A 23,101-nucleotide genomic window follows, 5' to 3' on the forward strand; every position below is an offset into this window, starting at 1 on the left:
CAATTGGTATCAGAGTAAGATTTACTCTCATTGAGTTTGAAATCCAAGAGAGATGGCATTTGCTGGCAACCGTGAGGGTCATTCAATCTCACGTTAGTCCATGTTCAATGGGACAGATTGCATATATTGGAAGACTAGAATGAGGATCTTCCTAATTTTAATGGATTTCAAATTATAGAATATTTAAAAAATGGGTTTCAAAAGTCTTCTCTTCCAATGAATGATTGGAATGAGTTGGAGAATAAGACTTTCACTTTAAATGCCAAGGCTATGAATGCCATGTTTTGTGCTTTAGATAAAAACGAGTTCAATCGTGTGTCTATTTGTGAAATGACTTTTGATATTTGGTACACACTCGAAGTGACTCATGAAGGCACTAGTAGAGTGAAGGAGTCGAAAATTAATCTTTTAGTGCACACTTATGAGTTGTTTCAGATGAAACCAAGTGAGACCATTGGAGACATATACACTTGATTTACGGATGTTGTCAATGGTCTAAAAGGACTTGGTCAAGGTTTCTTGGATTTTGAACTTGTTTATAAAATTTTAAGATCCCTTCCAAAAAATTGGGACCCTAAAGTCATAACCATTCAAGAGGCCAATGATTTAAATAACTTTCTTCTTGAAGAACTAATCGGGTCACTAATGACCTATGAGATGACTTGTAATGCTCATGAAGAGCTTGAAAACAACCTTCCAAAGAATAGGAAGGATATGACACTAAGAATTCAAGAAGACCACTTGAAAGAAAATTGAAGTGATGAAGACTTTGATGAAGATTTGGCACTCTTGACAAGAAAGTTCAAAAAATTCATAAAAAAAAAAATATTTAAAAATGATACTAAAAATAAAATTGAACTCATGAAAGAACAAGTGATATACTATGAATGTAAGAAGTCGGGACACTTCAAGAGTGAATGTCCCCAAGCAAAGAGGAAGCAACCAAAGAAGAAGAAGACTTTTACAGCAACATGGGATAACTCAAGTGCATCCGAAGAAGAGGAGCCAATCAACACCGAGCAAGTTGCTAACTACTCATTAATGGCTATTAGAGATGAGAAACGGTTACCATCACAAGCTAGGAGCAAGAGGTGGTAGCTTGATAGTAGATGCTCAAGGCATATGACCTAGGATCCATCTTAATTCTCTAAGCTCACTAGCCTAAACGAAGGATATGTCACATTCGGAGACAACAACAAGGGTAAAATCATTGGCAAAGGAACCATAAGTAATACATCCAACTTTTTTATTGAAGACATATTATTAGTTGATGGCTTAAAGCATAACCTCTTGAGCATTAGTCAAATATATGATAAAGGATACATTATTAGATTTGAATCCAATGGTTGCATTATTAAAAAACCACATAAAAACACATCTATGATTGCTCTAAAATAAAATAATGTATACACTATCGATATTGATGATCTTTGTAATAAAATATATTTTTTCATTTTTAATGATGATACTTGGCTTTGGCATGGGAGATTAGGTCATGCTAGCATAAAACTAATCTCTCAAATCTCATCCAAAGAACTTGTAAGAGGGATTTCTCACATTAAGTTTGTAAAACACAATGTGTGTGATGCATGTCAACTAAGAAAACAAATAAAAAGTAGTTTCAAACGAAAGAACCAATTAAGCACCTCTAGACCATTGCATTTGAACCATATGAACTTATTCGGACCAATTGCTACATCAATAGCAAATACGCATTTGTCAATGTGGATGATTACAGTAGATACACATGGACTTACTTTTTGGCATATAAAAATGATTGCTTTAAGTATTTTTTCTATGTTTTATAAACTTATTCAAAATGAAAAGGGTTTTATGATTATATCAATTCAAAGTGATCATGGTGGTAAATTTCAAACCGTGATTTCCAAGAATTTTGTGAATCCAATGGATACAACCATAATTTCTCTACTCCAAGAAATCTTCAACAAAATAGAGTAGTAGAAAGAAAGAATAGAAACTTACAAGAAATGATAAGAACTATGTTAAACGAACATAGCCTACCGAAATATTTTTAGGCCGAATCCGTAAATACGACATGCTATATCATAAATAGGGTTATAGTAAAACCATTACTTTCCAAAACTCCTTATGAGTTGTGGAACAACAAAAAACTCAATATTTCATATTTTAAAGTTTTTGGTTGAAAATGTTCTATCTTGAATGAAAAAGATGCCTTAGAAAAGTTTGATACAAAATCTAATGAAGAAATTTTTCTTGGCTATTCTTCTATTTCTAAGGCCTTTCGTATTTTTAACAAAAGAACATTGATTATAGAAGAGTCTATTCATGTTGTTTTTAATGAGGTTACTATCTTCATATACTATTAAAAGATCCTTAGTCCTTCTCCAGTACTTAAGGATACACTTTATTGCTTTCTAGTCATCCACATATAATACCAAAAAGGTGATAGCACTCCCACTTACCTTCATGTACACACAAGGCTAATCTTCGTTCTTAACGAAGTCATAAGATCTGATTGCCTCATCAAATCTTATATTCCAACTTCGGGAAGCTTGCTTTAGTCCATAAATTGATCTAAGCAACCTGCACACCTTATCTGGGAAGTTCTTGGACACGAATCTCTCAGGTTGTATCATATACACCTCCTCCTCGAGATTCCTATTGAGGAATATAGTTTTCACATTCATCTGCCAGATCTCATAATCATAGTATGCTGCAATAGCCAATAGAATTCGGATGGATTTTAGCATTGCTATGGGTGAGACGGTTTCATCATAGTTAACACATTGCCTTTGACGATACCCCTTAGCCACTAGCTTTGCTTTATAGGTCTCTACCTTTCCATCTACTCTGATCTTTTTCTTAAAGATCCACTTGCAACCGATGGGTATAATACCTTCGGGAGCATCAACTAGGTTCCAAACCTTATTGGAGTACATAGAATCTATCTTAGAATTCGTGGCTTCTTGCCACTTCTCAGAGTCTATACTCATAATAGCTTCCTCGTAGGTATGAGGATCAATATCTTTAATATCTTCTCCTCTAATATGTCTCATATATCTCTCAGGAGTATGAGATATTCTATCGGACTTTAGTAAAGTTGGAACTTGTGTGTTAGGTACCTAAACAGACTCGGGCTATAGAGTGGTGCTTGAGCTAGGTTCTCCAACCTCGCTCAACTCTATTATCCTCCCATTGTCTCCGCCAAGAATGTGTTCCTTCTTAAGGAACACTGGTCTCTTAGCTACAAAGACCTTTTGGTCCTCGAGATGATATAAATAATACCTACAAGTTTCCTTGGGGTATCCCACAAACTTTCACCGCTCTGTCCTCGATTCTAATTTATCGGGGTTGTTTCTTTTAACGTGGGCAGGGCAACCCCAAATCTTAACAATCTTAAGATCGGGCTTCTTCCCTTTCCATATCTCATATGGTGTAGATACTACTGACTTAGTTGAAACTCTGTTCAGAAGGTAAGCTGCAGTCTCCAAGGCATATCCCCATAATGAGATGGGTAGGTTAGCAAAACTCAGCATGGACTATACCATGTCTAATAGCATATGATTTCTCCTTTCAGACAAACCATTGAGTTGAGATATATAAGGAGGTGTCCATTGGGATAATATCCCATGGTTCTTAAGGAACTGAGTAAACTTTGTACTTAAGTACTCACCTTCTCGATCTGATCGAAGAGTCTTGATACTCTTTCCAGTCTGGTTCTCTACTTCATTCTTATACTCTCTGAATTTCTCAAAGGCCTCGGACTTGTACTTCATTAAGTACACATATCCATACCTTGAGAAATCATCGGTAAAGGTAATGAAGTAGGAGTAACCACCAATGGCATGAGTTGACATGAGTCCACATACATCACTATGTATGAGTTCCAATAGTTCAGTGGCTCTCTCTCCAGTTCCACTAAACGGAGAGTTTGTCAGTTTTCCACGAAGGTAAGGCTCGCAAGTTGCATATGACTCATAATCGAATGGATCTAGATATCCATCATTTAGCAACTTTTGAATCCTTTCTTCATGGATGTGACCTAGCCTACAATGCCACAGATATGTACTGTTCATCTCATCTTATTTCCTCTTGGACACACTTACATTCATGATATGTGGAGTAGTGTCTAGCATAAATAAATCATTATACAATGTTCCTTTCGTGATGATCTCATCATCTAATAATATCGAACAACCATTATTCTCAAAAACTAATTTATATCCATTGACTATCAAACATGAAATGGAGATAATATTTTTGATAATAGAAGGAACAAAATAACATGCATCTAATGTAATAAAAGCTCTACCAAGCAGATGTAGGGCGACCTCACCAATAGCTACTACAACAACTTTTGCTCCATTGCCCATCTTTGGTCCATCTCGCCTCTCTCTAGTCTCCTAGGCCTTACTAGAACCTACAATGAATTGCATATATGATAAGCACTACCGGTATCCAATACTCATGTGTTATTATAAGAGTCTGACAAATGGAGACTGATCATGAATATTTTTTTTTTGGTAAGTAAAAGTAAATTGATTATGTGTAAAGTTTCTACAAATAGCTTTATCTATACAAGTCATAGACAAAGCCAAGTAACTCATAGAGTGCGAATGCGATAGTTATGACTACACATGCTGTAGACTATAACTACCTGTGGGTACATTATTTGGCATCATTCCTAAGATCTTTAGCTAATAACAAAATTAAATTTGATAAAAATATCTTTTTCTCTTCGGGTGAAGTGCTCGGTTTTGAGATCATGCTCCATACAGGATCTTGAGTCTCTAATAATCTCTTTCAAGAGCTGAGCATTGTTTGTGTGTTGACATTCAAAGATTCTATTACATCTCTCCTTCCACATCCACCAAATAGCGCATCTGATAGTAACCTTTGCCAGTTGTGTAAGAGGTCCTTTTCTTGAGAAACATTGCATAAGGCCGACTATCATAGCTATTCCAATCAGGAACAACTCTTCAGATGTACTTATTTGGCCTCATGACAATGACAAATTTAGTGCCACATCCGCATGAAATCAAATTAGGCAAAGAAATAACAAGTGGGTCTCAAGCAGTTGGACATGGGATCGACCGGGATCACAAAGACACTCATGTACATGGCAGGCCCTTCTCAATAAACTACCTACAATAAACAATATGAAAAGAAGAGGTATCTATTATGTTAACCGATGCTCCCTTTGTTTGCAACAAGAAGAAACTGTTGACCACCTCTATTTTGCTTGTGATTATACAAAATGGATATGTAAGGAGATTCTCCAGCGATTTGAACTCAATAGACTGCCGCAACCAAACTTGCACCAAGAACTAGGCGACTGATCATGAATATACCTGAAGCTTCTCTAAACTTCTATTTCACCCTCTCTACAAGGTACTCTTTGTAATTCCTCTTCCAGTGCCCATCTTTGCCAAAGTGGAAGCACTGGTCTTTGTCTTTTGTTGGGTCTTTCTTAACAACTTTTGCTTTACTTAGTTTGCCCTTGGCCTTTCCCTTCTTAAGGGACTTTTCTACTTTCCTTTTCTTTCTGATCTCACCAGTGTAGAGAATTATCACGCCCCTCAAAAAATAGATCAATAATATTAAAATTTTCATCACAAACCAATCCAGGATCCAAACACACATTTAAGGTCACTAAAAAAACATTCAAATCAAAATTTCACCTTTATAATCCACAAATTCATAAACCCTATGCAGTTCATAAACATACAACACATCGCACGATGATTCATAAAATCTGAACCCAACTCTCCAAAATAATAACCACAACGTAAATTCATAGGGTGGGAGTCTATACGGTCACCAAACCAATGTTTACCATAAATTCATATCATTACACGAATTAAACTTAACATTCCAGAATCCTATACATGAGAGGTCCTTTAAACTTATATAAGATCCACAAGTTTAGATTCACCGTCAACATTTCATTAGATGCAGAGTGTGCTTATAAAACAAAAACATATATACTAATAAAGATCTGCCCAAAATCTTCTAGCTTTCCACTGCCTCAGCCCAATTTTTTTTTCATTTAAGCAAGTGACAAGCTATCCTGAAAATTTTAGACATCAACGGAGTGAGCTAAAAACAACTCAGCAAGTGACAAAGCATATTCAGAACAAAGGAAACAATTTCAAACAAGTAAGGTATCATAATGCAAGACAGAATACAAGAATTCTCAAGGATACCATCTCATTAGGTACAAATCATATATGTCATTTCAATCGAAACATATTCGATTCTAAAACAAATAGAGCATAAAGTAATTGGAGCATATCAATAGCATAGGAAATGTTCTGGAGCATATCAACAATATATGGAATATTTCGGAGCATCCTAATAACATATGAAATATTTTGAAGCATATCAATAACAAATAAAATATTTCGGAGCTTATCAATGGCGTAACAATGTTGTAGAGCATATCAATGACAAATGAGATATTTTGGAACATATCAATGGCATATTGATCATTTCGGAGAATATCAAAGAACAAATACGAAACAGAAGCTCAAACGTCGAATTTGACATTGCATTCATATCATTCTTATCCAAAGCATGTATAGAAACACATAACTAAAGCATTTATCAAAACTCGATGGGGATTATCATCATTTGATCTTCATATGCTGGAGAACGGATTCTTTGTTTGCAAGCTATACTCTGAAGAAGATCTGCAACGAATCCTCGAAGGATTCTGGACTATCCGCGGTCATCCAATGATTCTACGACGTTGGTCTCCTGATGTCCGTTTGGAGTTAGATAGCCTACAGTCTATTCCATTATGGGTATCCTTTCAAGGACTGCCTCTACATCTTTGGAGTCGACGTTTTATTGCAAAGTTATGCAGCACTCTGGGACAGCCACTCTACATCGACAAAGCAACAGCAGCTCAGACGAGATTAGCATTTGCACGAGCATGTGTGCTGGTTTCTTCCGATGAAGATCTTCCTAACGAGGTTTTCTATCATGATCTTGACGGGAACACTCGGAAGGTACATATCTCATATTCCTGGAAGCCACAACGATGTCAGCGTTGCTTATCTTTTGGTCATGCAAATGGAGCTTGTCAACAAACCCCAAAACTAACCACAAAGGTCTATCGACCACGTCAAGTGCCTCAGCAACAAAGTGATTCTTCTCTAATGGCAGTAGCACCGATGGTGGCAAAAACTATTGAGCACTCCGACTCGCAAGGAAAGCACCGCGGACAGAAGGACAATTCTAAAACTTTATCTCTTCCTATAATGTCAGAGCCTTCCACAACAGAGGTTTCCCATGTTACTAGTGGACAGGAGAAGCATAAGTCAGGAACTTCATCTCTTCCAATACCATCTGATCCATCTACAATCGCTCAACGAACTCAGGTCCAAGCAAATCTCGTCAGCAAGGATATTCTTCCTCAACAAACTCAGGCCTCAACAAACATCGCCAACAAGGATATTCTGTCTCAACAAACTCATGCCCCAACAAACCTCTCTAGCCAGGCTGCTCTAATAAGTACTATCCAGGATATTGTGCTGCAACAATCTTATCGAGCTTCAACAAACCCTGCCAATCAAGACCACATGATTCAAGGTACTTTAAAGTTTAAAAATCTGCAAGCTATAGATGAAGTGGATAAATATAGGAATAAAGCCATAAAAGGTAAGGATATTGTGCGGGAGGAAAATACAAAACCGAAGGATAAGAAAAAGGATGGTACAATCCATCCAAAGTCGTAGGATGTATTCCTTACTACCTTTTCATTTGTTTATTACTAATGAAGATAACATGCTGGAATGTTCGCGGACTTAATAAGCCGGAGAAATGTCGGGAGCTCAACAGAATAATCAAGTCTGCCGCATGTGATATTGTTATTCTAGTGGATACGAAAATTAAACAATCGCGCGTTCAAGCTCAAAAGAATTTAATATGGCCGGACGCAGAATTGTTTACCAATGACTCAAATGAAACTTTTGGTAGAATATGGGTCTTATGGCATCCTAATTCTATTAATGCTTGGTTTATTTCTGCTACTGATCAATTCATTCATCTTAAGGTAGAGGATAAAAAGAATGGCTGTCAATTCAATCTCACTAGTATATATGCTTCAAACAGTATGCAAGAAAGAAATACTCTTTGGTCTGACCTGACTAATATTGTAAATGGTTGTCTCAATGTACCTTGGATTGTTCTTGGAGACTTTAATACTGTTCGGTACACAAATGAAAAAGAGGGGGGTAGACAACTTTCAGAAAGCCAGCTTCAAAGTTTTAATGATTACATTGACACTGCAGCATTGTTTGATATGAAATCTGTGGGTAATTGGCTCTCCTGGAGTAATCAAGGTGCTGCTAACAGAAAAATAATGGTTCGACTTGATAGGTGTTTGATTAATCATGAATGGTTAACAGTTTACCCAGATTCACTTCTTGAGTATGGTGCTCCTTTGTTTTCTGACCATTCTTTAATGTATATACACGCAGAAAAATCGACACCAAGAGGCAAGAAACCGTTTAGATTCTTTAACATGTGGAGTACTCATCCTCAATTTCTTGATATTATCAGATCTGCTTGGAATGTTAATGTGCATGGATCCCCCCCTTACATCTTATGTCAAAAGCTCAAAGCCTGTAAAGCAGCACTAAAGGAGTGGAATACAAATACCTTTGGCAATATTAACACAAGAGTTCAATTTTGCAGAAATGAACTAATGTCATTGCAACATGAGCTGCAACTTCAGCCAAATGATGAAAATATTATCTACAAAGAGACAGAAGCCAGAAATAACTTCATGCAAGCCTTAAAACAGGAGGAAAGTTTTGCAAAGCAGAAGTCTCGACAGAATTGGCTTACACTAGGGGATTCCAATACTAAATTTTTCTATGCTTCAATTGCTACTCGAAGGGCTGTTAACCGTATTAGCAAATGCAGAGACAAAGATGATAATCTTATTGAGAATTTAGATGAGGTTAAAGCACACACAGAGCAATTTTTTTATTCCTTACTCAATCAAGCTGGGAAACCTAATAACATTCATGTGGAGCCGACTAGAAAACTTGATTCGGAAGCTATTTCAATCCTCAATGCCCCAATTACAGATGACGAAATTGTACGTGTTGGATTTCCAGCTGAATTTTACCAAACTGCTTGGTCTATTATTGGAAATGATGTGATCAAGGCTTGCCAACATTTCTTCTCTTCAGGTCATATTCTTAGAGAGATGAATTGCACTTTTATTTCTTTAATTCCGAAGAATGCAGGGGCTGATTCACTAGAGAACTATCGACCCATATCATTATGCAACTTTGTTTACAAGATCATCTCCAAAGTATTGTCAAATAGAATGCAAAAAGTAATACACAAGATTATTAGCCCAAATCAAGCTGCTTTCATCAAAGGGAGAAGTATACATCATAACATTTTGCTTGCTAATGACTTGGTCAAAGATTTGCATTCAAAAGCAAGAGGGACAAAAATCTGTTTTAAAGCTGATTTACGGAAAGCCTTTGATTCAGTTAATAGGAAGTTTATCTATAAGATGCTCCTCGATATGAACTTCCCACAACAATGGGTTAATTGGATTCAATCTTGCCTGGAAACTCCAAAGTTTTCGATACTCTTTAATGGCTCACCTATTGGTTTTTTTGGGAGCACGAATGGCATCCGACAAGGTGATCCACTATCTCCGTATCTTTTTACTATTGCGATGGAAGGACTTAGCTGTATGTTAGAACACGCAGTCTTAAATGGCAGCATTAAGGTACCCATTGCTGGTTCTGTTCATATATCACATATTACATTTGCAGATGACTTACTTATCTTTCTCCAAAATGAACCAACTTCAGTAAAGAACCTGGCTACTATTATGAATGACTTTGGTATGATTTCTGGACTTCAGTTAAATCATTCGAAAAGTAAAGTATATATGAGCCCTTACGTTGTGGATAAGGTCTTTATTGTGCAAACTTTGGGGGTTAGTGAGGGAAGCTTGCCAGTTCCTTATTTGGGTCTCCCGCTCATATCCACAGGCATTCACAAAACCTATTGTCAGCCTATCTTGCAAAAAATAAAGAATAGAATTTCTTCTTGGAAAAATAGGTTTCTATCAAAAGCAGGACGACTCGAACTCATCCGTTCGGTATTGCACTCCTACTCTATATATTGGTGTAATGCATTTCTTCTACCTGTTGGACTTCTCCATGATATTGAACGGTTATTAATGAACTTCTTCTGGAATGGCACAAATGATAAGGCAATGCATATGGTAAATTGGGATAGCATTTGCAAACCGAAAGATGAAGGGGGGCTAAACTTGAGAAATATTAGAGTTTGGAATCAAGCTTGTCTGGTACAGCAATTGTGGGATCTTTTGCAAAACAAATGTTCCTTATGGTCACATTGGGTTTCTGCTAGGTATCTTTCAAAGGAATCAATCTGGGAAATTTCAACAAGAACATACCACTCAGCAGCTTGGAAAGGAATTTTAAAGGCAAGGAATTGACTAATCAAACACATTTCCTATGCAATCTCTTCTGGTACTAGTACAAATATGTGGTTTGATCCTTGGGTAAATGGGAAGAGTATATTTCAATTATATGGTGACAGAATACGAAAAGATCTTGGGGCTCCCAAAGATTGGAAGGTTTCTGAGTTCATTGCTAACGGTGCTTGGTGTCTCCCTAATCCTATTTCTCCCGAAATGTTATCACTTTGGCCGACTATTATAGCTATTCCAATCAGGAACAACTCTTCAGATATACTTATTTGGCCTCATGACAATGGCAAATTTAGTGCCACATCCGCATGGAATCAAATTAGGCAAAGAAATAACAAGTGGGTTCCAAGCAGTTGGACATGGGATCGACCGGGATCACAAAGACATTCCTTATGTACATGGCAGGCTCTTCTCAATAAACTACCGACAATAGACAATATGAAAAGAAGAGGTATCTATCATGTTAACCGATGCTCCCTTTGTATGCAACAAGAAGAAACTGTTGACCACCTCTATTTTGCTTGTGATTATACAAAATGGATATGGAAGGAGATTCTCCAGCGATTTGAACTCAATAGACTGCCACAACCAAACTTGCACCAAGAACTAAGCGACCTCATGCAATGTTTCTCAAGAAAAGGGCCTCTAACACAACTGGCAAAGGTTACTTTCAGATGCGCTATTTGGTGAATGTGGAAGGAGAGATGTAACAGAATATTTGAATGCCAACACACAAACAATGCTCAATTATTGAAAGAGATTATTAGAGACTCAAGATCCTGTATGGAGCAAGATCTCAAAACGGAGCACTTTACCCAAAGAGAAAATGATATTTTTATCAAATTTAATTTTGCTATTAGCTAAAGATCTTGGGAATGATGCCAAATTATGTACCCACAGGTAGTTTTGATATATCTGGATAAACATTTTCTATATTGATTATAATTATGAGTTATAGTCTACAGCATGTGTAGTCATAACTATCGCATTCGCACTCTATAAGTTACTTGGCTTTGTCTATGACTTGTATAGATAAAGCTATTTGTAGAAACTTTACACATAATCAATTTACTTTTACTTACCAAAAAAAAAAAAAAAAACTAAAGCTCTGGATATCATATCAAACATACAGAAAGTAAAGTGGGACCATAACATAATATGGTACATCCATTTCTGAATGACCACCAAACATAAGTCTCCCACATCTGGGAGCTCCATCCACCCACGTCTGAGTGAAGTTATAAGGGCCGGCAGAGCATCACAAGCTCTATGCATAACTCCCTTCACTATTTATGGCAATGGTTCACAATATCCCATAAACACTAGAGTACAAAAGGATAGTATAAACAATAAATAGCATATATCGGAAGCACACGCTAAACAACAAAACGTATATGTGCCTTTACGAGTCAATATGAAGTAAGCAATAATCTTTCACAATTGTATTCAGATTTGAAAGAAACTGAAAGCAAGAGCACACACGGATTCCAGGCAATCATATACAGCTCAATTCAAATAAGAAGGTTAGATAAATTTGATATCCAAAGGAATGAAACTGGAATAGGCATATATCGAAAGTAAATGTGGAACAATGGGATATACATGTGCCTATATGAGTTAATGTGATATAGCATAAACGTTACACAATATGTTTCAAGAATGTAAATAATTTATAGACAAGAGCAAACTAGAATTCAAGCATTAATATAAGTCTCAATTAGGTGAAGGGAACTGAATGAAATTTATTTCCAAATGAATAAAAACAGATTATGCGAAATCGACCAAAGCTCGATTTTTGACAGAATTCGAGAGGCACATTGAACAAATGATTTAAACTATCAATCATACTCTAATTTACTCAAAAAATATATCATTGGAAAGATATTTCAATCTAGTTTCTGATGAAATAAGTTTTGTATGAATTAAGGTTTCCAACAAGGAGTTACCATTGATTTAGTAACCAAAGGTCAAAAACAAAATCACTATTTTGCAGAACTCATTGATTTAGTATCCTTTCAAGGTCTTCCTCTACATCTTTGGAGTCAACGCTTTATTGAAAAGTTATGCAGCACTCTAGGACAGCCACTCTACATCGACAAAGCAATAGCAGCTCAGACGAGATTAGCATTTGCACGAGCATGTGTACGGGTTTCTTCCGACGAAGATCTTTCAAATGAGGTTTTCTATCGTGATCTTGACGGGAACACTCGGAAGGTACATGTCTCATATTCCTGGAAGCCCCAATGATGTCAGCATTGCTTATCTTTTGGTCATGGAAATGGAGCTTGTCAGCAAACTCCAAAACCGATCACAAAGGTCTATCGACCACGTCAAGCGCCTTAGCAACAAAGCGAGTCTTCTCTAATGGCAGTAGCACCAATGGTGGCGAAGACTATTGAGCATTTCGAATCGCAAGGTCAGCACCGCGGACAGAAAGACAAATCCAAAACTTTATCTCTTCCTATAATGTCTGAGCCTTCCACAATAGAAGTTTCCCATGGTACTAGTGGATAGGAGAAGCATAAGTCAGGAACTTCAACTCTTCCAATATCTTCGGATCCGTCCACAATAGCTCAACGAACTCAGGCCAAAGCAAATCTCGCCAGCAAGGATATTCTTCCTCAACAAACTCAAGCCGCAACAAACATCGCCAACAAGGATATTCTATCTCAACAAACTCATGCCCTAATAAACCTCTCTAGCCAAGCTGCTCCAACAAGTACTAACCAGGATATTGTGCCTCAACAATCTTATCATGCTTCAACAAACCCTGCCAATCAAGACCATATGATTCAAGGTATTTTAAAGTTTAAACATCTGCAAGTTGTAGATGAAGTGGATAAATATATGAATAAAGCTATAAAAGGTAAAGATATTGTGCGGGAGAAAAATACAAAACCAAAGGATAAGAAAAAGGATGGTACAATCCATCTAAAGTCGTAGGATGAATACCTTACCACCTTTTTCATTTGTTTATTACTGATGAAGATAACATGCTGGAATGTTCATGGACTTAATAAGACTGAGAAATGTTGGGAGCTCAACAGAATAATCAAGTCTGCCGCATGTGATATTGTTATTCTAGTGGAAACGAAAATTAAACAATCGCGCATTCAAGCTCAAAAGAATTTAATATGGTCGGACGCAGAACTGTTTACGAATAACTCAAATGAAACTTTTGGTAGAATATGGGTCTTATGGCATCCTAACTCTATTAATGCTTGGTTTATTTGTGCTACTGATCAATTCATCCATCGTAAGGTAGAGGACAAAAAGAATGGCTGTCAATTCAATTTCACTGGTATATGTGCTTCAAACAGTATGCAAGAAAGAAATACACTGTGGTCTGATCTAACTAACATTGCAGATGGCTGTCTTAATGTACCTTGGATTGTTCTTGGTGACTTTAATACTGTTCCGTACACAAATGAAAAAGTGGGGGGTAGACAGCTTTCAAAAAGTCAGCTTCAGAGTTTTAATGATTACATAGATACTGCTGCATTGACTGGCATGAAATCAGTGGGTAATTGGCTCTCCTGGAGTAATCAAGGTGCTGCTAATAGAAAAATAATGGCTCGACTCGATAGATGTCTGATTAATCAAGAATGGTTAATAGTTTACCCTGATTCACTTCTTGAGTATGATGCTCCATTGTTTTCTGATCATTCTTTAATGTACATACACGCAGATAAAGCAACACCAAAAGGCAAGAAACCGTTTAGATTCTTCAACATGTGGAGTACTCATCCTCAGTTCCTTGATGTTATCAGATCAGCTTGGAATGTTAATGTGCATGGATCCCCCCCTTACATCTTATGTCAAAAACTCAAAGCCTGCAAAGCAGCACTTAAGGAGTGGAATACAAATACCTTTGACAATATTTCCACCCGAGTTCAATTTTGCAGAAAAGAACTAATAGCAATGCAACATGAGCTGCAACTTCAGCCCCATGATGAGAATCTTATCGAAAAAGAGACAGAAGCTAGAAATAACTTCATGCAAGCCTTAAAGCAGGAAGAAAGTTTTGCAAAACAGAAGTCTCGACAACATTGGCTTACTTTACGTGATTCCAATACTAAGTTTTTTTATGCTTCCATTGCTACTCGAAGAGCCGTTAACCGCATCAGGAAATGCAGAGATAAAGATAACAATCTTATTGAGAATTTAGATGAGGTTAAAGTATACACTGAGCAATTTTTTATTCCTTACTCAACCAAGCGGGGCAACCTAATAATATTCATGTGGAGCTAACTAGAAAGCTTTATTCGAGTGCCATTTCTATCCTCAATGCCCCAATTACAGGTGACGAAATAGTAAGAGTTGTCTTTAAGTCACCAAAGCACAAAAGCCCTGGTCCAGACGGATTTCCTACTGAATTTTACAAATTACATGGTCTATTATTGGTAATGATGTGATTAAAGCTTGCCAATATTTTTTCTCTTCAGGTCATATTCTTAGAGAGATGAATTGCACTTTTATTTCTTTAATTCCCAAGAATGTAGGGGCTGATTCACTAGAGAACTATCGACCCATATCTTTATGCAACTTTATTTACAAGATCATCTCCAAACTGTTAACAGATAGATTGCAAAAAGTAATACACAAGATAATTAGCCCAAATCAGGCTGCTTTCATTAAAGGGAGAAGTATACATCATAATATTCTGCTTGCTAATGACTTGGTCAAGGATTTGCACTCAAAAGCAAAAGGGACAAAAATCTGTTTTAAAGCTGATCTACGAAAAGCCTTTGACTCAGTTAATAAGAACTTTATCTATAAGATGCTCCACGGTATGAACTTCACTCAGCAATGGGTTAATTGGATTCAATGTTGCTTAGAAACTCCAAAGTTTTCAATACTCTTCAACGGCTCACCTATTGGTTTTTTTGGGAGCAAGAATGGCATCCGACAAGGCGATCCACTCTCTCCATATCTCTTTACAATTGCAATGAAAGAACTTGGCTATGTGTTGGAATATGCGGTCTCTGATGGCAGTATTAAGGTACCCCATGCTGGCCCTATTCATATATCACATATAATCTTTGTAGATGATCTTCTTATCTTTCTTCAGAATGATTTAACTTCAGTAAGAAATCTGGCTACTATTCTGAATGATTTTGGTATAGTTTCTAGCCTTCAGTTAAATCATGCGAAAAGTAAAGTCTACATGAGCCCTTGCATTGAGGACAAAAATATTATTGCACATACCCTAGGGGTTAGCGAGGGAAATCTGCCAGTTACATATCTTGGTCTCCCACTCATATCCACTGGCATTCACAAAACCCACTGTCAGCCTATCCTGCAAAAAATAAAGAATAGAATTTCCTCCTGAAAAATAGGCTTCTTTCAAAAGCAGGACGACTTGAACTCATCCGTTCGGTGTTGTACTCTTACTCTATATATTGGTCTAATGCATTTCTTCTGCCTATTGGACTTCTTCAAGATATTGAATGGTTATTAATAAACTTCTTCTGGAATGACACAAATGATAAGACAATGCATATGATAAATTGGGACAGCATCTGCAAACCGAAAGATGAAGGGGGCCTAAACCTGAGAAATACTAGAGATTGGAATAAAGCATGTTTGGTAAAGCAATTGTGGGACCTTTGTCATGCCCCACAAAATATCGACAATATTTAAAATTTTCATCACAACTAATCCAGGATCCAAACACACATTTGAGGTTACTAAGAAAACATTCAGATTAAAAATTTCACCTCTATAGTCTACAAATTCATAACCCTATGCAGTTCATAAACATCCCACACATCACTCGACAATTCAAACAAACTGAACTTAACTCATCAAAATAATAACCACAACATAATTTCACAAGTGGGGAAGTCTATGCAGTCACCAAACCAACGATTACCATAAGTTCGTATCATTACATGAATTTAACTTAGCATTCCAAAATCCTAAACATGAGGGATCCATTAACTTACACAAAATCCACAGGTTTAGATTCATCGTCAACATTTCATTAGATGCCCAAAATCTTCTAACTTTCCACTGCCTCAACCCAATCTTAACATTTAAGCAAGCGATACGCTATCCTGAAAAATTTATCAACAAACGGGGTGAGCATATAGAGCTCAGCAAGTGACTAACATATCCATATCAAAATAGGACAATTTCCAAAGAGATAAAGTTTCATAATACGAGGCAGAATATACGAATTCGTAGACATAATATCATTAGGTGAAGAATCACAATTGTCCTTTCAATCATACATATTTGGTTCATAACATACGGGGCATAGGGTAATTGGAGCATATCAGAAACGAATGAAACATTTTGGAGCAAAACAATAACAAATGAAACATATCGGAGCTTATCAATGGCATATGAAATGATTCGGAGCATATCAATGGCGTATGGAACATTTCGAAGCATATCAACAATGAATGAAACATTTCGGAGCTTATCAATATCACATACCAAACAGAAGCTCAAACGTCGTCTTTGACGTTGCATTCATATCATTCTTATCCAAAGCATGTACAAAAACACATAACCAAAGCTTTGTATATCATATCAAACATACAGAGGGTGTAGTGGGACCTCAAACAGAACGTGATACATCCATTTCTGAATGACCACTAGACAGAAGTCTCCCACGTCTGGGAGCTCCATCCACCCACGTCTAGGTGAAGTCAGAAGGGGCCGGCAGAGCATCACAGGCTCTAAGCACATACCCTTTACCATTTCAGGCAAAGGTTCAAACAGTCCCACAATCACAAGAGTACAAAAGGACAGTTTAACAATAAGTAGCATATATCGGAAGCACACGCGGAACAACAAAAACATACATGTGCCTTTTCGAGACAATACGATGCAAGGAACAAAGCTCTCACAAATGTATTCAGATTTGAAATGAAATGAAAGCCAGAGTATATAGGGATTCCAAGCAATCATATTTGGCTCAATTCAAATAAGAAGATTAGATGAATTCAATATCCAAAGGAACGAAACAGAATACGCGAAATCGACCAAAGCTCGATTTCTGACAGAATTCCAATGGTACATAGAACAAATATTTCAGATTATCAATTATGCTCCAATACCCATAAGAAAACTACTGTCGAAAGATATATCAATCTGTTTTCTGTCGAAACAAGTTTCGTATGAATCAGGGTTTCCCACAAGGAGTTACCTTTGATTTGGTAACACAAGGTCAAGGACACAAGCACTGTTTTGCAGAATACATAGGGTCGGATTCAACAGATACTAGGGTAGGCATTTGAATTCCAAAATTTTCAAACTATATGTCAAAAGAAAGGCCTCAAGTATAGTTTCGGACAAGTCAGTTTGGTACAAATCAGAATTTTCAACAGAGAGTTATAGGCATTTTAGTATCGAAAGGTCAGAAATCTTGACCCCTGTTTTGTAGCATCTATAGGCTCATTTGAAACAGATGATTGGGTAAGTATTCGGTGTCCAAAATCAACAAAATCAGTGTCAAAAGAAAGTTATAAAAGTATAATTTCAAACAAAATAGTTCCTGCCAGAATACACATTTTGTACTAAAAATTATAGCTGAAACAGTGTATAGGGGTCAGTTTACCGAAAAAAATTTCAGAATCCATGGTTCTATGTCCAAAGAGAGACATATCAGTTTCTATATAGAAATCCTTCAGTTTATTTTGAAATAACATAAAAACAGAGACTAATTTTCTGTAGGATGGGGTTAGAAACACTTGCCTTTGGGAATTTTGACCCTAAGTGAAAGGATTTGGGCAAGAACCCTTGAAGCCCCAAATTTTTTTTTCTTCTTCTTCTTCTTCTTCTTCTCCTTCTTCTTCTTCTTCTTCTTTCTTTCTTTCCCTGATCATCCATGCAGCTGCCTTCTCTGCTTCCTTAAGAACGAAGGCAGAGAGGCTTAAGCAGTGGGATTTGTCATTTTGTGCATTTTGCAGTTTAGTCCTTGTTTTTATCATATTCACGATTAGGTCGTTAGGGTTTACATATAGGTCCTCAGATTCTTTCTTTTTTTTTTGAACAGATCTCTCAAATCTTAAAAATAAGTTACCTCTGATTCATACTCTATTTCTTTTATCAATTTAAAATAGATGCTTACATTATCACCAGAAATTTATACGAAAATTCAGAAATGAGGGATGTTACACTCTCCCCCCCTTAAAAGAAAAATTTAGTCCTCTAAATTTATCGTACCTCTATCGATGAAAAGATGGGGGTACACCTTTTTCATTTCCTCCTCTAGCTCCCAAGTTGTCTCCTCTCCAGAATGATGTCTCCAAATAACTTGAACCAGTGGGATGACCCGATTCCGACTCTTTCTTTCTTATCAACAATCTGAATAGGCTCTTCCACATAAGATAAATCTTTATCGATCTCCACCAGCTCATACTTAATGATGTGAGAAGGGTCATATATATACTTCCTAATCATTGAGACATGAAATATATCATGGACATGGCACAATGCTGGTGGCAAGGCAATCCTGTAAGCGATAGAACCAACCCTCTCAAGAACCTCAAAAGGTCAAATAAATCTTGGGCTTAATTTTCCTTTCTTCCCAAACCTTATAATGCCTTTGGAAGGGGAGACTTTTAAGAATACAAAATCTCTGATTTCAAACTCAATATCTCGTCTTCTATTGTCGGCATAACTCTTTTGACGACTCTGAGTAGTTTTTAACCTTTTCCTTATTACTTGAATTTTCTCTGTAGTTTCTTGTACCTTGTCTGGTGCTAACAGCTTTCTGTCACCAACTTCCTCCCAACATACAGGTGTTATGCACTTTCGCCCATATAAAGCTTCATAAGGAGCCATCTGAATACTTGAATGATAACTATTAATATAAGTGAACTCAACAAGTGAAATATCCTTATCCCATTCACCTTTCCAATCCATAACATAGGCTCTAAGCAGATTCTCAAGTGTTTGAATTGTTCTTTCTGACTGACCATCAGTCTGAGGATGATATGCAGTACTAAACTTAACTTTAGTACCCATAGATTCCTGTAATCTTCTCCGGAATCTAGAGAGAAATCTGGAGTCTCTATCAGAGATGATCTCCTTTGGAATACCATGAAGTCTTACTATTTCATTAACATATAAATCTGCAAGTCTATCAAGCGAATAAGTCATATTAATCGGTAGGAAGTGTGCAGATTTTGTTAACCTATCGATGATAACCCAAATAGCATCATGCTTTCTAGAGGTTCTGGGTAGTCCTGAAACAAAATCCATAGTAATACATTCCCATTTCCATTCAGGAATATCTAAAGGTTGCAACAACCCTCCAGGTCTTTGGTGTTCTACTTTAATTTGCTAACAAGTCAAACATTTTGAAACATACATTGCAATTTCCTTCTTCATGCCTTCCCACCAATAATGACTTTGAAGATCTCTATACATCTTAGTGCTCCCAGGATGTATGGTGTACTTCGAAGTATGACTTTCCTTTAGGATTTGATTCTTGATATCCGGTTCATTTGGTACACATACTCTCTCCCCAAATCTCAATAGGCCATCCTTTGAAACTTGAAATTGTGGCTTCAATTCCTTTTCTACTTCATTCCTCAAGTAGATTAAATATGGATCTCGTAATTGTCCTTCCTTAATTTGTTGAATAAGATCAGATTGCACTTGAATGGAGGCCATCAATATCATCGAGTCTTGCTCTTTCCTCAAAGCTTTCAAATCAAAATTTTCTTCTAATAACTTCCATTGCTTCACGACCAGACTAGCCATAAAACTTGTAGATTTCCTACTAAGTGCATCAGCTACAACATTGGCCTTGCCCGGGTGATAACGGATGGCACAATCATAATCCTTCAGAAGTTCTATCCATCTTCGCTGCCTCATGTTTAACTCTTTCTGAGTGAAAATATATTTTAAACTCTTGTGATCAGTAAAGATTTCAAACTGTCGACCATACAAATAATGTCTCCAAATCTTTAGAGCAAAAATAATTGCTGCCAATTCCAAATCATGAGTTGGATAATTCAATTCATAACCTTTAAGTTACCTAGAAGCATACGCAATTACTCTCCCATCCTGCATCAAAACACATCCTAGGCCCTTTCTTGAAGCATCAGTATAAACTACAAACTCATCACTACCACTTGGAATAGTGAGAATAGGGGCACATGTCAATCTTCTTTTTAACTCTTGAAAACTTTGCTCACAATCATCACCCCATACAAATTTCATATTCTTCTTAGTGAGTTTGGTGAGAAGTTGAGCAATTCGAGAAAATCTCTCCACAAATCTCCTGTAATAACCTGCCATGGGTGACTTGTCACGCCCCTCCCAAATTTAATTCTCATTTAGGAGGTGTGAACCTAATTCAAGATTAATAATATTTAATTCAACAAACAATCTAGGATCCAATCACACATTTGAGGTCATCTAATAATATTAAATAATAATTATTCTCAAAAACTAATTTATATCCACTAACTATCAAATATAAAATAGAAATAATATTTTTGATAATAGAAGGAACAAAATAAAACATACATCCAATGCTAAGCTCCACCAGGCAGATGTAGGGCGACCTCGCCAATAGCTGTTGCAGCAACTTATGATAAGCACATCTTGAGGTACATCTTGCCTCTTGCTAGTCTCCTAGGCCTTATCAGAACCTGCAATAAATTACAAATATGATAAGCACTACTGGTATCCAATACCCATGTGTTATCATAAGAGTCTAACAAATGGAGACTGATCATAAATGTATCTGAAGCTTCTCCAAGCTTTTGTTTCACCCTCTCTGCAAGTACTCTTTGCAGTTCCTCTTCTAGTGCCCATCTTTTTCATAGTGGAAGCACTAGCCTTTGTCCTTTGTTGGGTCTTTCTTAGCAACCTTTGCTTTACAAGGTCTACCCTTGCCCTTGCCCTTCTTAAGGGACTTTTCTGCTTTCCTTTTCCTTTTGGTCTCACCAGTATAGAGAACTGGCTTCTCTTTCTTGAGTAGATGAAAACCAAAAGCTTGCTATAATGTAAATAACGGTTTCAGAAAAGTAAATACTCACACATTCAAGGAACACATCAATTTAAAGTGGTTCGGTTAAAATGACCTACATCCACTTGCGAAGCCTTCTTCAATGAGGCTCCCAACTTTCACTAGCAAATCACTTTGAAAGGGAAGGACAAATACCCCTCTTACAAACTTTTACAAGTGGTTCATACTCTTACAGATTTTCAAAGAGAAAGAGGGAGGTGAACACTCAAGCTATTGAAAACAAAACTTACTAAAGACTTTGCTAAGGCTTTCTCTCAATCTCTAACTTCTCAAAGGTTGTTTTTTCTACTAAGAATTGAGGGGAATTTATAGGCCCCAAGAGGATTCAAATTTGGGCTCCAAATTTTGAATTCTCTTGGGTTTCCGAGGCTGGCGGTGCCACCGCCTGTCAGTGTTTGACACTGACAGTGTACTAGCGGTGCCACCGCCCGACCTCTCGGGTTCTGGGCGGTGCCACCACTCAGTTCTTGGGTTCTGGGCGGTGCCACCACCTAATTTGGCGGTGCCACCGCCTACACTATTTCAGCTCACTGGTTGGGCTCCAAACTTGGCCCAAACTAGTCCGAATTCGGGCCCAATTGGCCCTTAACCGGAATATAGGATTAACCCTTAATCCTAACCCTAATTACATGCTAATTATGAGCTTAAGAGATAGTCCTAAGCAAGTTTTTAACCGGCAATGTTGAGTTTCCTTCCAATGAGCTTTTTGGTGAACTTCTGGCAGACTTCCGATACACCATCGGATTTCTTCTAGTAGACTCCCAGTAGGCTCTCGGTCTTGTGGCGAGTTCTGCGAGTAGCCGAACCTTCTCAATGATCTCTGCGAACCTCCGTTGATCTCTCTGGCGGTCTTTCGAAAACTTCGACAAGTCCCTGATTCCTTCTCGGTTGGTTATGGCAGCATCTCCAACAAATCTTCGAACTCTCGAACACCCATCGAATTTGACTCCGGTAGACTTGCTTTATGTCTTCAAGCTTTCGTAGTTAATCCTGCATACTTAAAACAAAACTTCGATCGAGACAATTAATACAAAGCAATAATTAAGTTGTCTGGCATGTCATTGGTCCTACGACGCTTTGTCCGATTCTTCGACGCATCGTCCTCTCTTGCGGCCTATTGCCCAATCGGCCAGTTGACTCCGCAACTCCGATATCCTTGGTGCAATACCAGCTCTTCTTAGCCCGATGCTCGAATCCACGGCCTGAAGTCTTCTATCGATACATCGATCGATCCACCGGCCCGATGTCCAATCTTCTTACATGTTCCTCCGGCACAACATGATTTTCCTGCTTTAATTATCTCATCCTGATCGAAGCATCCTGCGTCACTCAAAACATAGATTAAATCATAAACACATATCAAGTGGTTTCATCATCAAAATACGAGATTCAATAATCTCCCCCTTTTTTATGATGACAACCACTTGATGACAGAGTTAACCTTAACTCCGAGTGTTTAAACAAACTCCCCCCTATCAATATGCCATATTGATAGAACCTTGAATTCAAGTCGAATTCAAGTTATTATAAATATTCATCATGCTTAACATGATCATACTTCTCCCCCTTTGTCATCAACAAAAAGGAGAAGTGTCACTTTCTATATGTTTGAGATATGAGTT

This window comes from Musa acuminata, chromosome BXJ3-2 (assembly GCF_036884655.1).
Source record: "Musa acuminata AAA Group cultivar baxijiao chromosome BXJ3-2, Cavendish_Baxijiao_AAA, whole genome shotgun sequence".
Lineage (NCBI taxonomy): Eukaryota > Viridiplantae > Streptophyta > Magnoliopsida > Zingiberales > Musaceae > Musa > Musa acuminata.